Genomic DNA, 17,437 nt, shown 5'->3' with positions numbered 1-17,437 from the left:
ATGTGCAAGATAATACTCAGAACATTTCCTGGCTCTGCTCCACAAATGCTTACAAAAACAGCAATTTATAGTAATTGTTGTAATAATAATCACAGCTCAACCTCCACTCTTCCCTATTTTTCTTCTCTTACCCCCAGATCTCCATTCTTTGGTCCTTCTGTGTTTGACCCTCAACTTGAGATTGGAGAACCACAGGACTGGATTCTGGGTACCCAAGTCCAGCCAGCATTATCGTTGCCTGTTTTACCACAGTTGGCTCCTAACCCACCTCCTTACCTATCTTGACCTCCTGTGATTCTTTTTCCACAAAGGAGAGTCATTTTCTAAAACATGAAGCACATCATACTATATCTCTGCTTAAAATCCTCCAGTGGCTTCCCAACATATTTTGTTTGTTTTGTTTGTTTTTGGTTTCAGGAGTAGAGTTCAGTGATTTGTCACTTGCATATGGCACCAAGTGCTCATCACAAGTGCCCTCCTTAATACCTATCACCCATCTAGCCCATCTGCCACCCACTTCCCTCCAGCAACCTTCAGTTTGTTCTCTATGGTTAAGAGTCTCTTGTGGTTTGTTTCCCTCTCTTCTCCCTGCCCCCTTCCCATATGTTCATCTGTTTTGTTTCTTAAATTCTACATGTGAGTGAAATCATATGGTATTTGCCTTTCTGATTGACTTATTTCACTCAGTATAATACATTCTAGCGCCACCCACGTCATTGCAAATGGCAAGATTTCATTTTTTTTTTTGATGGCTGAGTAATATTTCACTATCGATATCGATAATGATATAGATATATACAACATCTTCTTTATCCATTCATCACCCGATAGACACTGAACTGTTTCCGTAGTTTGGCTATTGTAGATAATGCTGCTATAAACATTGGGGTGCATGTACCCCACTGAATCTTTATTTTTGTATTCTTTGGGTAAATACCTAAATGTGCAATTGCTGGATCATAGCAATTTAGTTTTTTTAGGAACCTCCATAGTGTTTCCCACAGTGGTTGCCTCAGTTTGCATTCCCACCAACAGTACAAGAGCGTTTCCCTTTCTCCCCATCCTCCCCGATACCTGTTGTTTCTTGTGTTGTTAATTTTAGCCATTCTGACAGCTGTGAGGTGGTATCTCATCCAATGCATTTAAACTCTCAACTTCTCACCTTTGTTTACAGATCCTTATGCATCTGGCCTCTTCAGTCATTGGGACCTCATGTCACCTGAGCGTTCCAAGCTCACTGTATCTAAGTACACTTGTGACAGCTCTCCCGTCTGCCTAGAAGGCTCACCCTCATGCCACTTCCTGTCACCTCATCTTAAGAGGCCTTTCGTGGCCTACTAATTCAAAATTCACATCCTGTCAAATCAACCTATTCTCTTCATTGCACATATCACCTTCAGTGCTTTCCTTCCGCTTATTTATTTGTACTGCTTACCTCTCCTCATTTGAATGTAAGCTCAGTTAGAATAGTAGCTTTCCTTGTCCTGTTTAGTGTTCTATTTCCTTCACCCAGAACAGTTCCTGGCACATAGTAGTTACTCAGTAAAGTTGGTTGTTAGATTAATACTAATACTAACATTGCTTTCTGTCTCAGTAGATGTACATTCTTTCCAAAGGAAACTCCATCTTTTTATAGGAATGGTGACATCTACTTACCACACACCTTATTATTTAGATTAGATACAAAAAACAGTCTTGCCCTTAATATAAGGACAGGTTTTTTGTTAATGAATAGCCCCTACAGGTAGAGAACAATCATGGTAAATGGGCAGGGTGATGAGGCATGTAAGGTCACATACCCAAATGTCCCATACTGAAGAAATTTTCCTAAAGCACCATTACATCATCTTTTTAAGCAATGAATATTTCGTCTTCTATTCCATACTACCTAATTTTTGTTTTAATTTATAATTTCTCTAAAAAAATTCAGGTGAAAATAACACTCTGGAATGATAAACTAAATTGTTAGTAGCACAGAGTAATTATTCAATTAATATTAATTAATTTTCTTTTATTATCTTCCGTTCCAGAGACCATGCCTTTGAGAAACAGTGAAACATCAGTCAACGTGGTACATTTGTACATGGATAGAGAAAGTCTGGAATAAATTAGCAGCATCAATAACTTCTGGCAAAGGGATGAGATAAGCACACGAAGAGATACTTCAAATTTTTGTTCGACTTACTTCTGTGTAGTTTGGATTTTTAAAAAAACTTAAAAAATATCTCCATGCAGTCCTTGTGTTCTTAAAAACAAACTAATGGAAGCAAGGAAATAAAAGGTTGAAAATTCCACACTTTTTCATTAAAGTAAACATGAGGAAATTTGGAGAAATTTTAGAGCGATGCAAGACAATAGTTTAAAAAATGACTATGTTTTGAATTGGCACCGACATCAGTTTTTTGTTTCTAAAGTGCAGCTCTGAGGATTAAAAAAATAAACAACTTGCTGTTCATAGCAGCCGCAGTTTATTTGGAAAAAAAGATCTAAAAATATAGCGAATTAGTAAGTTATTTATAGCATATTAAGAGGAGTAGAAGAAATGATTAATTTCTGTAATAATATTTTGGTTGTGACTATCAGAACATCAAGTGGCTTAACGGAAACGGCAAAAGAAAAATTCCACAAATGAGACCATTTTAGAACTAAAGGAAATTAGTTGCAAGTAAAGGTTCGACTGTGTTCAGACAGTTGTACGTTTTCCAGTGTGTGCTTGGATAAAGTAATGCACGTGAAAACCAACAACATGACAGTGGGATTGTATCATTTTCTTAATAGTTTTATCTAATGTTGTCACGTTTTAGCATTTTAATTTTATTATTTAATTATTTTTTAATTTTTAATCTTTATTTTTGAGAGAGACAGACAGAGCGGGAGAGAGGGAGAGGCAGTGTGAGCGGGGGAGAAACAGAGAGAGGGAAACACAGAATCGGAAGCAGGCTCCAGGCTCTGAGCTGTCAGCACAGAGTCCGACACTGAGCTCGAACACGCAAACCGCGAGTTCATGACCTGAGTCAAAGTCCAACGCTTAACCGACTGAGCCACCCAGGAGCCCCTGGAATTTAGCATTTTTTAAATACATGAAAAATTTAGGAATTTGCATTTATTTTTATGTTGCTTATTTTTGTCTTACTTTTGTAATCAAATAACTTATACTAAAATTAACACATAAGAATTGAGGATAAAATTATCTATCTCACATGCGTTGTCTTTATTCTTTTTCTTTTATTGTCTTAATTTTTGTTTTAATTTTTCACTTTATTTTTATGTTTTCAAGCCACGCTTTTCTCTTTTTGTCCTTTTCTTTATGCTACCTCTAGTAATTATACTTTTTAAAAAGTGAGATGGATCATTTTGGGGATGAGTAAAACATTCCAATCTGGGATTCGATTCCAAATATCCAATGAACGTGTGTAGAAAAATATTCAGGTTATTTTTTCCATTTGAATACAGTAATCTATGTGGAAACCGAATGGGGACAGATGCTCTGAAAAATGGTTATGTTTACATTCAAGATTAGAGTCTCCTGAAGAATAGGAAATAAAAGATCTTTGTGAAGCATTTCAAAATCAAAGACAAAGCAGAAATCATGCAATTAGATATAGGAAAGCATATGAAGATGTTCAAGCTCAATAATACAGTCTGGTTAAAATTAAAGAGAAGGAAAGTATGATTAATAAAGCTTAAGTATATAATTCAGCCATCAATTTCTATCGTGTTTCCAAATTTCAAATTGCTAATAAAATTATTATGATATCATTATCACAATGTTAAGTAATTACAAAACCCACAAATTATATATAAAAATGATTATTAAAATATGTAATAATAAAGTAATTATTCTTGTGTATAGGTAAAATATAATGATTGCTTTTTAAATTCAGGGTATAATAAATGTCATGGTGTGATCAATGATAGTACAGGATAGTACAGGATCAAAGTTTGAGGTCAATAAAACCACAAACAACCTTACATTATTTTCAGTGGATTTCTACACACGATGACAAAACAGCTGTGCTTCAAGCCTGCCTTTACAACAAATTATGAATAGGCATGAAAAAAAATGACAATTACTGTAGCTATAAAAGGATCCATTGCCTATAGATGTTTAAATTGTTCCATATCACTTAGGTTGATATATAAAATCTCGTGTTACCAAGAGGGCAGTAAAATTAGCCCTACTATCCTAGATGAGTTAATACTTGGAATGTTTAAATGATGTGCCCAAGTCAAATAATCAGCTATTAAATCAAGAAGAAAGGGCATATGGGGCGCCTGGGTGGCTCAGTTGGTTAAGTGGCCGACTTCGGCTCAGGTCATGATCTCTCGGTCCGTGAGTTCGAGCCCCGCGTCGGGCTCTGTACTGACAGCTCAGAGCCTGAAGCCTGTTTCAGATTCTGCGTCTCCCTCTCTCTGACCCTCCCCTGTTCATGCTCTGTCTCTCCCTGTCTCAAAAATAAATAAAACGTTAAAAAAAATTTAAAAAAAAAAAAAAAAAAGAAGAAAGGGCATGTAAGTCTACTCCATGAGGCAACTGAGGAGATAAGATGTTGCATAAACCGTAAAGTTTGGAGGCATCTCTAATTTTTAATAAATGTTAAATAAAAGAAATATATGCAAAAACGGTTATTAATCAAATGAGACTGAAAGGCTCATAATGAAAACCAGCTACTCTGTTTTCTACCTTCCCCACCCCTTTTGACACCCCTTCCCTGACCACTTCCTGCTCCAGGTACCATTCCCCAAAAGCAACTACTTTTAATTATTTAGCTGTTTCTTCTGTTAGTTACACTAAGGCTCAGCAGTATAAAAAAACCAAGTAACCGAAATAATGCATATAGCAACCAACTCTAATACCAAGTCTTAAATGTTTCAGAAACACAGAAACTTAGTGCCATCAGTGAGAATATCAACGGTCATTTTATAGAAGTGCTAATCAATAGATTTTTGTGAGAGGAAATGATGGACAACAGACCTTTTTTGTATATAGGATTTTGTGGTCAGCTCTTTTTATTTTCACTGAAGACAAAAGTCATCTCTATAATATCATGGTATTCAGAGAGAATTATGTTGGCGTATGCTTTGAGTAGGATTGTCTCAACAGCAAAGTAGCATCTGCCCAATAAAATGTTCCCTTGAAGCATCCTTTGGCAATCTTTGTCTTGGCAAAGGCAGTCCTCTGGTCATGTTACCTGGCGTTGGTCTTTTGAGGACAACAGAGTTAGTGGATGCAGGCTCTGAACCCAGCCTTTGTACATGCCTCGTGATGGGCAGGGACTGGATGAAATCTGTTCACAGAGAGCTGTCAGTTGTCGGGTGGGTACCTATGGGATCTATCAAGCATCACAGCAAATTCTGCCTTATACTGTCAATGCTTCATTTTATCTCCAAAATTGCATCTTTCTTTAACTAGTATCTGGTGGGATAGAGATAGCCTTTCAGAGGCTAGGTGTTATCTCCTATAAGCTGTCGTATTTTTATTGCTTGCCTTGAAATCTTAAGGGGCAAGAAGTATGAAGAAGCCGTCATTTATTATTTTTATGACAATATATTAAACTGGATTATTAATGCTCATCTCGTTTTCATAATCATATGCTAAAAAATGGATTGTCAAGGTGTAGATGCACCCAGAGATCATGGAATTTAAAAAAAGGAGATTCCTTCCTCTCAGATGCTACTATTGAAGTGTCCAACTATTTCCTTCCCTGTACTGAAGTGGAACAAGGAAAGCTAGACCTGCTTAAATGATGCTAGAAAGACTGCTTAAGTAATTGGATACATTGTCAGTGGCTGTCAGGAAGAAGGTCGTAGAATACCACACTCAGTGGCTCTTTATCTGGGTTCAGTGATAAATGCCAGCTCAGTTCACTCAGTCAGCTTGCCTCCCTAATGATATGCTGAAGCATTAAAAATGGATTTCTTCTTTGTCAATAGTACGTCATGTATATCTAAAATGAGTGGCAGTTTTCCACTCTAATTTGGTCCTTAGAATTTTCTTTTTTCTTTTTCTTTCTCTCTCTCTCTCTCTTTTTTTTTTAGGAAGTTGGTACATGAACTTGGTTTGTGACACGGCTATAGCTCTACAGATTTTCAGTTTTGAAAAGTAGAGGGGTATCACAGAAAGATGAGTAGCCAGAATCTTTGGGTGAGTACTTGGCTATTAACAACTGTGGAAACCAGTTAATTAGTCATTTCTCTGCAGCTCAGTTTCCTCAGCTGTACGTGTGCAATTAAAATATCTTCCTGTTTGGGATGAGCACTGGGTGTTGTATGGAAACCAATTTGACAGTAAATTTCATATATTAAAAAAAAAAAAAATCTTCCTGATGGTGCTGTGAGGATTAAATAGAATAACGTAGGTACAAAACACAGTAGGTCCTCAGAATATGCTTATCTGATTCTAGATAATAATGCCTTTAAAAATAAAAAAAAATGATTCTCTGATGTTCAGTTGACATTTTCCTGGTTGAAAATAATCTATGTAAATTAGATCTAAACAATAACAATGGTTGGAGGCTATGGACCAACAGGAACACTCATTTAATGCTGATGAGAGTGAAAATCGGTTCAATCACTTTGGAAATATTCTGCTATTACCTGAAGAATGTGACTAGCACGGACTCCAGTAGTTCTAATCTTAGTTATACTTCCTCAGCCAGAGATATTCTTGTTATATGTACCTGGAGACATAATTCAAACACGATTTTAGGAGCACTGTTTGTAGCAGAAAGAAAACTATAAACAATCCACATATCTCTCAACAACAGGTTGACAAACGGTAGAATGAATAAGCTTTATAAAGGGGAACTTCATCTGTTTAAAGCAACATGAAAGGATCTCACAAACATAATATTAACCCAAAAGGCAAGTTAGAAAGATATACAATGTATACAGTGTTCCATTTTACATAAAGTGCAACAACACACAAAACCAAAACAGCATAGTTTAGACTATCTATCTATCTATCTATCTAATCATCTATCATGCATCTATGCATCTATGATGAAACCGTACAGCAAAACAAGGGAATGCTTAATATAAGGTTTAGGATAGTGATTACTTTTGGTAGGGAAGGAAGGTGATGCAACTGGGAAGAGATACCAAGGTAACTTCTTAACAAACTGGTTTCAGTCCTTTTTTAAAAAATCTGCAATTGCCTCTCTTTTACTTTCATTTTTAAAAAAGCCTTAATTTTTTAGAGCAGTTTTAGGTTCACAGTAAAATTGAAAGGAAGTTTCAGAGATTCCCTAGGTAGTTTTTGCTTCCACACATGGATAGCCTCTTTGTTATCAACATCTCTCACCAAAATGGTACATTGGCTACAATTGTTAAATCTATATCAACACATTATAATCATCGAAGGTCCACAGTTTATATTGTGGTTCATTTTTGATGTTTCACATTCTATGGATTTGGGCAAATGTACAATGACATGTATTCACCATTACTGTATCATACAGAGTACTTTTCCTTCCCTAAAAATTTTCTGTGCCTTTCTTGCTTATCCCTTTCTGCCCCTCACTCCCCCAAATCCTGGCAAACACTGATCATTTCACTGTCTTCATAGTTTTTCTGACCTATTCCAGAATGTCATACAGTTGGGACCATAATGTATGTAGCCTTTCCAGCTTGGCTTTTTTTAAATCTATGTAATATGCATTTAAGTTTCTTCTGTGTCTTTTTATGGTTTCAGAGCTCATTTTTTTCTAGTATGGAATAATATTCCATTGTCTGGTTGTACCACCTTTTATTTATTCACTTACCTACTGAAAAATATCTTGGTTGCTTCTAAGTGTTGGCAGTTATGAGTGAAACTGTTACAAACATCTAAACCTTTGTATGGACTTAAGTTTTCATTTCCTTTGAGTAAATGCCAAGGACCATGATGGCTGGATTGTATAGTAAGTATATGATTGCTTTTGTAAGAAACTAGCAAACTGTCTTCCAAAGTGGTTGTGCTGTTTTGCATTTCCACCAGCGGTGAATGAGAGTTACTCCACATCCCTGCCAGCATTTGGTGTTGTCAATTTAACCTATTTTAGTTTTTCTGTTAACAAATTAGCACAAAGTGGAAGGTTTAAGACAATTGAAATTTATTCTCTCTCCATTCTGGCAGTCAGAAGTCCAAAATCTATGTATCAGCAGAGTTCTTTCCTTCTGGAGGCTTTAAAAAAAAATTTTTTTTTAATGTTTATTTATTTTTGAGAGAGAGAGAGAAACCCCGAGCATGAGCGGGGGGAGGGGCAGAGAGAGAGGAGAGTGGGAGGGGGGAAAGAGAGAGGAGAGTGGGGGGGGGCAGAGAGAAGGAGGGGGGGGCAAAGAGAGAGGAGGGTAGGAGGGAGGGGCAGAGAGAGAGAGGAGAGTAGGGGGGGAGGGGTAGAGAGAGAATTGGAAGCAGGCTCCAGGCTCTGAGCTGTCAGCACAGAGCCCAGTGCAGGGCTCGAACCCACAAACTGGGAGATCATGACCTGAGCCAAAGTTTGATGCCTAACCGACTGAGCCACCCAGGCACCCCATCCTTCTGGAAGCTTTAAGAGAGATCTGTCCCATGCCTCTCTTTTAGCACCGGTGGTAATTCTTGGCATTGCTCTGCTGGTGTGTGCCTCAACCCAATCTCTGTTTCCATTTTCACATGGTCTTCTCCGAAAGTCTATATTCTCCTTTTCTGTCTTTCACGAAGACATATGTCATTGAATTTAGGGTCCACTCAACTCCAGGATGATCTCCTCTCAAGATCCTTAGCTTAATTAATCACATTTGCCAAGACCCTTTCTAAAATAGTCCCATTTACAGGTTCTAGGTAAATGTATCTCTTTGAGCATCCATTATTCAACCACTACAGTTGTTGTACATTTCATTGTTATTCCGTGAGTATAACAGACATGTTCATTCCTTTGGGTGTTTGATATATTTTTCAACAAAAGTAAATATGCTTAAAATAAAAAAGCGAAAAAAAGAAAATAGAGAAAAAATGTTCTAATGCCAATTGTGTGATTACGTTGTCTTCCCAAGTTGACAGCATAAAATAGAATTTTCTCAGTAAAGAAGTATTTTCCTAACATTTTGAAGTAAAATATGTTGTTTATATATTCATATTTATATACATGTATATACATACTACATATTGAATTCTCAATAGAGTCAATTTCGAAATGTACTGAAGCTGAGTTTTCTATTCCTACATATATCCTATTAGAAATAACATTAAGCCTGATGTGATGCTTGAGATTCTTTTTAATTTTGATGGTTAAAGTTCTGGATTCAAAGAATAAAGCATTAAATAAAAATTTTAAGTTGATTTAGGAGTAGTTTCTTCTGATACCATGGGGCACTTCATGAAAGAGGAAAAAGAAAGGATCATCTGAAAGGAAAAGGTTCATCCTGACTTAGAGCATAAGAAATACATGGCTATCATATTGACCACTAATTTCTAAAATATTAATAACCCATGTTGGAAGGGATGTGAATATACAGTCACCTTTTTCATTACTGGGAGGAGTGTGGTTTATCATCATCTTTCCAGAATGAAACTTGGCAGTGTATATCACGAAGCTTACAAGTATTTTTATGCCCTTTGACCTAGTAATCTACTTATAGGAGTTTCTATTGAAGAAATAAGCAAATATTCGTCTAGATTTATACCAAACATATTTAATAGAGGATCATTAACCATAGTATAAAACTGGAAATAACTTAATTTTCCAGAAATAGGATGAGTAGTCACTACCCGTTCCAGTTTCTATTACCATGTAAAAAACTGTCCCCCAACCGAGTGGCCTAAAATAAAAATACGTTATTACATCTCACGATTTTATGTTCGAAGCGCACAGATTGTACTGTCTCTGCTCCATCATGTCTGAGGCTTCAGGGGGGTTCACGTAAAAGCTAGGAGCTGAATGGAAGAGCTGGGCGTGTCTCTCTCTCTACAACATCTCCACGTACCTAGTTTGGGCTTCTCCACATCCGGGTGGGCTCAGCATAGCTGGCCATTCACGCGGCAACGCAAGAGTTCACTACTGCGTTTTACAAGAGGAAAAAAACGGAAACTTCGGTTTCTCATGGCTTGCTTGGAATCTGGAAGAGCGTCTGTCACTTCCACCATATTCTCCTGGTCAAAGCAGTTAGAAAGCCTATCCATATTCATGGGGAGGGGACACAGGCCCTAACTTCTGATGGAAGGAACGTCAAAGAACGTGTGTCAGTCTTCAAATTTTCGCATTTGACGATAAAATCGCAACCAGTTAAAAGTATTGCACTGCTCGTTGTTGGAAAACAAAGAGGGCAATCATTCTGAATAATACGTCTTGGTTGTAATTATAAGAGAAATCAGCTGATTTCCAAGGAAATTCCAAAATAAGAAAAATACTTTGCATAATGGTGTGATCTCTGAACCAGAATAAAAATCTATGGGAGCTCCTTTGAAGATGGGTGTGTATTTGCATGCGATGTTTTGAGAAGTTTATGCAAGTTATGAACATTTTTATAGCTTTATTCTTGTGAATATCAGAAACAATTGAACTTCACATTGACATCAAAGTCAAAAAGAAATTGGTGACACAAATTAGTTGCAGACAGGAGAAATGGTGACAGGTCTCTAGGGACATCTGCAGCCTAAAGATATGGGAAGAAATACAAAGATTCAGTAAAGGAAAAAACACCAAAAAATGATGAAAAAAGACAAAAGGGAAAAAGTTTGAAGCATATTTTAAGAAGAAAAAATGTCAGGGGCTCCTGGGTGGCTCAGTTGTGTCCGACTTGGGCTCAGGTCAAGATTTTGCAGAGTTCAATCCCCGAGTTGGGTTCTGTGCTGACAGCACAGAGCCTGGAGGCCACTTCAGATTTTGTGTTTCCCTCTCTCTCTGCCCCTCTACCACTCGTGCTCTGTCTCTCCAAATAAATAAATAAATAAATAAATAAATAAACAAATATTAAAAAGAAGAAGAAGAAAAATATCAGCATTTACAAGGAAATAAGTGAGATTTGTAACTACTCGAAACTTGTGACACCACTATTTGGCATTTATTGAAGGTGACAAATTAAAGGCATTGCTTTTTCAGAGGTGTCTGTAGAAACAAAATGTTGAAGACAAGAAATATTGAAACAAACGGAGTCATGATTAGAGTAATGGTCAAGGAAATTATGGAATAGCAATGTATGAGAATATTATATAACCATAAGATTAAAAAATTGAAAGACTAAGACTAAGAAAGACTGCATCATAAAGCTAATTGAAAATATATAAAAGTGTCAGCATGCTAGAGTTAACATTTTGTGAAAAATACAAGTGGTAAAAACTGGTATCCAGCTCAGATACGAAAATCTAACAGGGTCTACGGATAGCTGTTCCTTGGTAGGTTTGCTTAGTGTTGCAAATCTTACATTATTATGTAAGGGAGTGGTAAACCACTGTTGCTAAATATAGGACAGCAGAGCTGGAAATTCAAAGACTCTTTATGTTTCCTTTTTTAAGGATCAAACGATTTATGTTTTTAAAGATTATTTTAAAATATAAGGAGAAAAGGGGGACGGAAAGCTGTATGCATACGAAATTATGAGATACCAGTTTTATAAACTCCTCCTCATCCTTCTGCAATTATGGTTTTGCCAACTACGGCAATATAGTCATAAACCAACACTGATCTTTTTAAAGACGTGAGGTTCTGTTCAGTATCCTTACGCCCCAGAGCCGCACAATTATTGCCCTTCCTTTACACACAATGAGAAAGAAGGGCTGTTTACTTTTTAATTTACTTGTTATTATTTATTTATTTATCCATTTATTTATTTTAAATATGGAACACTTCACGAACTTGTGTGTCACCCTTGCGCCGCGGCCATGCTAATCTTCTCTGTATCCTTCCAATTTTAGTGTATGTGCCGCCAAAGCGAGCCCAGGAAGAGCTGTTTACACGCTATTTCCCTAATGCATGGCCAGGGTTAAACCAGGTCCACAAAAATGTACTTTTCATCATGATAACTTGTGAATACGAAAAATTACTTGAAGGCATTTTTTTCCCCCTTCTACCTTGGAAGAGCAAATAAGGAAGAATGCAAGTATTAGTTGCCCCATTTTAATTCAGAAGCGTATTTAAGAGGTGGGATCTGAGCATCATGAAACTTGTAAATACTTGCCTCAGTAGACTGTGTTCCAACAGACAGTGCAAAATCATGCCTGTCTCTTCCTTGACTCAGAGGGTAGTTAATGTCCTGTAATAGTGACAAGGACAAAGGTTGCAGGGCATGGATAAAAGGAATTTTACCAATAGTTCAGTTTCTAGGGACCCCAGAGATACAGTCCAACTGTAATTTAGGAGGTCTAGCAACAGTAAATTATTTGTTCAAGGGCTCAAAGCTATTCAGTGAGTCAGGGCTTTGGCTGTGCTATCAGGTGTCCCATCTGCTGCGTCAGGTCACCTTGGTCCACATCCCTGGCCCTCGCTCTGCCCAGTACCCGTGGTCCCGGAAGGTTGGTTGCCTAAGACTGTGCCCTGGAATCTCTGGCTCCTCCCATCATTTCCATTTGTAAGTAACTTATGTCCCCACATCGTGATATCAAAATATTTTCTTGGAATATAAGGCTAATGTGTGTAGACTAGTCACCCTAACTTTTGTGTCCTAATATGGTGGTTCTGAACGTCTAGTGTGCATCCCGGTCATCTTGAGGGCTTGGTGAAAGAGAGATGGCCAGGCCTCGCTGCCAGGCCTTCTGATTCAGTAGATGTAAGGAGGTGGGAGGGTGGTGGGGCTGAGAGTTTGGATTTTTAACAAATTTTCACATAGTGCTGATACTGCTGGTTAAGGGACTGTATCTTGAAAGCCAGGGCTCTTCTAAAACATTTTTTGTGTCATTGTGTTCATGGCAGATTTTGTGTTATCTATATGCTGTAGGAATTATGGATGTTTCCTAATCCTTCCACACCCTTTTGCTGGATGCACACTGAACTTATGAGCCCAGTCATAAGAAGACTGGCCAACCTTCACCTGGTGGTGTGTGTGGAGCTCCTGATGCTAACTGAGATAAATCCTGCCTCTACCGTCCAGGACCTTTCATGTTTAGGCTAAAATTGCCCCCTCCAGAGATTGCTTAGCCCAATAGATTAGAAAATCCTTGGCACGATGTCATGATCTAATGAGATTCCTCTTTAACCTTCAATTTCCAGTAACATTCCAAATGCTAGGGAACTATTAAAGCCACAGTGCAATCATAAAATGTATACTAATGATCTCTCAGGGACAAATGTATTTGGAGTAGGAGCCATTAGATAGAATAAGAATTCTAGATACATTGTTTTGATTCATGCTAAGAATTTGTGGTTTATCCTTCACATGGGTTTCTATATTCCTTTCCCCATATATCATTTTTTAAATGAAAAAAAATCAGTATCACAGTATTGGATTTTCCAAAGAGTTCACAATTACCACCAGTAGTTAGATAATAGTATTTTGGATGTTCGAGAATTACTAGTAGAGGTCAGCTGAAGGGAAAAGAGAATAACTGCAAAACTAGCCAAATAAGAGCCTCACCTGATGTACCTGCATCATTTTTCTCTACTCTCGTCTCTGCTTTGGGATGAAGGTTGAGTTCCGGAAGAGCATTAAAATATCTTGTGGCTAGGGGTGCCTGGGTGGCTCAGTCAGTTAAGCGGCCTTATCAGGTCATGATCTTACGTCTTGTAGATTCGAGCCCGGCATCGGGCTCTGTGATGACAGCTCAGAGCCTGGAGCCTGGTTCAGATTCTGTCTCTGTCTCTGTCTCTCTCTCTCAAAAAATAAACGTTAAAAAATTAAAAAAAATCTTGTGGCTTCATCGAGATGATGTAAATAAGGCACATCCTAGCACATATTAGAACTTCCATATCTGCCCCACCACCCAACTCCACGATATTCTCCTTTGTGTGGAGGAAAGGCACGTGGCTAAAAGAAAAGTTATTCATGCATTCTACTTAGGCACATAGTTCCCTGCTGCCTGTCTAGCCTAGAAAGGAGTCTAATTTGCTGATGATCACAATTAGGAGGGAATGATCCATTACATTACCTTTAATGAGCTGCAGAAGGTCACTTGGTTATGGATGGTCCCATGCAAAGGTTGCAGTTCAGGGTGATAGGAAATCCCTGACAGCATCTTCCTGACATTTGTGCAGTGGCCATAACAAAGGAAGGATTGCTAGTTTGTAGTCATTGGAATGCCTAAACTTCACTGCATCTTTCCATTTGGACAAGCTTTAGTGTTACTACCTCAAGTGCTTAATAATTTATATACAGAGCTTATGTAACTGGCAGTTATGATGCACAGCATTAAGTTAGAAGTGGTCTCGTAGTTGAAGGGATGATAGAGTTTCCACATTTATTATATTTCCTCTCCCTTGATTTTAAGGGTACATTTAAACTTCTGCCAGTAAGTTCAGGAGCTCTGAAAACCAATTAATGATTTAGTTAAAAAGTCTGCAGCAGAACGTATTAGACTGACTTGTCTCTGAGAGCGAGGAAGACATTTCTATGGGGAAATTTCCACTTTGAGACATATTAATATTTTTATTTGTATTAAATTTTTTTTGATGTTTATTTATTTTGGAGGGAGAGAGAGAGCGTGAGGGGGGAGGGACAGAGAGAGGGAGACACAGAATCTGAAGCAGGCTCCAGGCTCTGAGCTGTCAGCACAGAGACTGATGCAGGGCTCGAACTCACAAACTGTGAGCTCATGACCTGAGCAGAAGTCGGACACTCAACCGACTGAGCCACCCAGGTTCCCGTAGACACATGAATATTTTTAAACATCGATGAAATATAAGCCTTTCAAGAAGATGAAACAAGAGGAAGGCAAATGTAGAATATTTGCTTTATCATGCACTGAAGGGGTACTTAACTGATGATATGAACTTGGCTCTGTTGTATTATTCTAGTCGAGCAATAAATAGAACGTTAAGGTTTATACAGCATTCAGTAAACTGTAACAGAATGTGCTTGAAAGGCTTCTAATTTTTCAAAGACAAGTCGTTTATTTTGTAAAAGCGAATAAAAATGAAACTAGAAAAACATGTCGTTTCTCAAACCGTACCTGTGGTGTAAGAAAGGTTATTGGATTAACTAAAGGCATTTTTGAACTCGTGACTGAAAACCCTAGCTTTCCTTATGCCCAAGTAGAAAATATCTGTATGTTTAAAACATGGATGGCTGGGGAATGTTCCAAGGGGAATGGTAGCAGGGGAAAAATAAGGTCCGAGTCTGGAAAGTGAGTCCATTTGGATGTCACTTCGATAAAGGCATAAATCCCTGAGAACCTCTCCATTCAAGAGGATAAACATATCACAGGTGAAGAACACTCACCTAATGATTTCAAGCTCACAGCAATCTTCTCTACACCATTATCATAAATTGCTGGCTTGGCAAGGGAGACATAACTAAGGAATTCATTGTTTGAAGCAACTCTTTTGACAGAGTTTCTTTCCCGGTTCGTATTTATATGTGTGCGGCTGCCCCTATTTGTATCTTTGACAACGCAACTTCATTTTCATTCAGTGTGGTTTTTCTTATCATGGATATTTTACCATTGCACGTTCAGTTATTTTTCCTAAGTTCTGTCTACAAAGGGAAAACAGAATATAGAGGTGCATGGATAAAAAAAAAAGTTTGGTTTGGGCACAGTCGCACGGTCTCCCTTCATGTGGGTACAAACACTTTAGCCGGGGCTAATTGTGGGCTAGTCACATCCTCAGAATTAAGTGTCTAATTGTTCCCACAATGGTCTTGGTCCAATTGTGGCTGCAATTAGCTACAGGTGCAATGTTTGCACCTGCAGCTAATAGAGGGGTTAAGCTACCCAAAACAAGTTGCCTGAGCAAAGTTAGGGCCCTTGCCTTCCAGGTCCCCAAACCCTTGAAGCAGCCTGTTTTTATCCCAAAGATACTGTTTCACAAACATCCTTTATTGTACTAGAACTTCCCTTGGTCTATCATCCTTTGCATTTTGTGTCACAGTGTATCATTTCTCCCCATGAGAACAGAGTAGATCTGGGCATTTATATATATATTTTTCACGGAAACAAAATCTTTGTTAAATAGTTCCTGAAAAGAACAGATGTTGCCCATTATCTGAGTGGAAAGCCTCATTTCTGCAAAGAGCAGATCAAGGAGTAAAGAAAAGGGTTTTTTTTGATGGCAAAGAGTCACGACTGGGGCACCAGCCATCAAAGGCGCCCCTTCATTATCAATATAAATTTATATAAAATTTAGCAAGTGAAAACAAGGCAGGGACTCGCATAAACATCTGGTTCACAACAGCAGTATTTTTGCCCATAGACTCATTTTTAATAGCCCAGGTGTATTTGCTAATTTACAGTTAGTACCCGAGGAACGTAGCACCTACTCGCCAGGCACATTTTTCTGAATGAAGCAGACGATATTGAAGCAGTGGCTCGTGGGTCATTTATACCATTTTAGCCACGGAAATTTTACTTTGTTTTCTTTCTCATCTCTCCCCGTGCCGCCTTCCCCATCCCATTTCCTCTACTTGGAAGAGGGCTGATACGCAATTCTCATTGTTCTTCCTGGGAGTGCTGTACATCTGGGTCGGACTTCCTAATGAAATGGTGGCCTTTCTGATGAGTCCAGCTGGTCAGTGACATGGTGTGGCCCTGTTTTGAGATGAACGCAGCGTGGAGTCAAGGGAGAGAAACGGTCGGCGCTCCCTTGAAGGCTGGGCGGTGGGGAAGAAGGCCTCACAGAACAATTGGCCAAGGCGTGGCCCAATGATTAGCAGGTGCTGCCCTCTCTGCCCTTGGCTGTATTTCCTGGCCAGCGAAGAAGCTTGTATCAACACGCTTGGAACGGATGAAGACATGGATGTTTCCCAATTGTTTGACTTCTAACCTTCCTGGGTGACCTGCATGTCACTAGCTGAGAGGCCACAGCAGAGCCCGGATGGGGCCTCCCGGCTTCTACGGTGGATTGCCAACTAACGAATAAGGCCATTTGATGCCGGTCTCGAGGTTAGAAGTCAACAGTCAGGATTTTCACAACATCATCTCTTAAAGACGTTACTAAGTGGACACACATCATCCTTACAACTCCTGGAACTCAGAGAGGAAACTGTCTGACTTTGGAGCTGTTGACAATGATGGCTTCAACGGGATTTTCGTAATATTCGAGTAGAGTGACACCAGAAATTTTTACAGATCCTCAAAATCTTCGAAAGGCATTTAAGTAGTTGTGGCTACATTTAAATCTTCTTGAAGAAGTAAATATCTTTTAAAGTATGACATTGAATTGGGATACAGGCACGGACACAGCTGATGCTATAAGTTTCTCTTCAGAAGTAAATTAGTGTCATTTCTTATGGTAAGTGTCGTATATCTCTGTGATGCACCATATTACATATATAACGTTAAACTTTATAACATAAATGGACACTTCCAAGGGATTCAGTGTGCTAGCAGTTTTAA

The 17,437-nt window shown here is 38.4% G+C and overlaps 1 non-coding gene across 1 annotated transcript; it reads right to left on the bottom strand.

The window, feature by feature from the left end:
• Nucleotides 1-11,786: 11,786 nt before the first annotated feature.
• LOC125925011 (U6 spliceosomal RNA) lies at nucleotides 11,787-11,893 on the bottom strand. The gene has a single exon (XR_007458665.1). It is a non-coding gene; the product is annotated as a U6 spliceosomal RNA (small nuclear RNA).
• Between the last annotated feature and the right edge of the window lie 5,544 nt (nucleotides 11,894-17,437).

The sequence above is a fragment of the Panthera uncia genome, chromosome F2, assembly GCF_023721935.1.
Source record: "Panthera uncia isolate 11264 chromosome F2, Puncia_PCG_1.0, whole genome shotgun sequence".
Lineage (NCBI taxonomy): Eukaryota > Metazoa > Chordata > Mammalia > Carnivora > Felidae > Panthera > Panthera uncia.
This window is presented reverse-complemented; position numbering and strand designations above follow the sequence as displayed.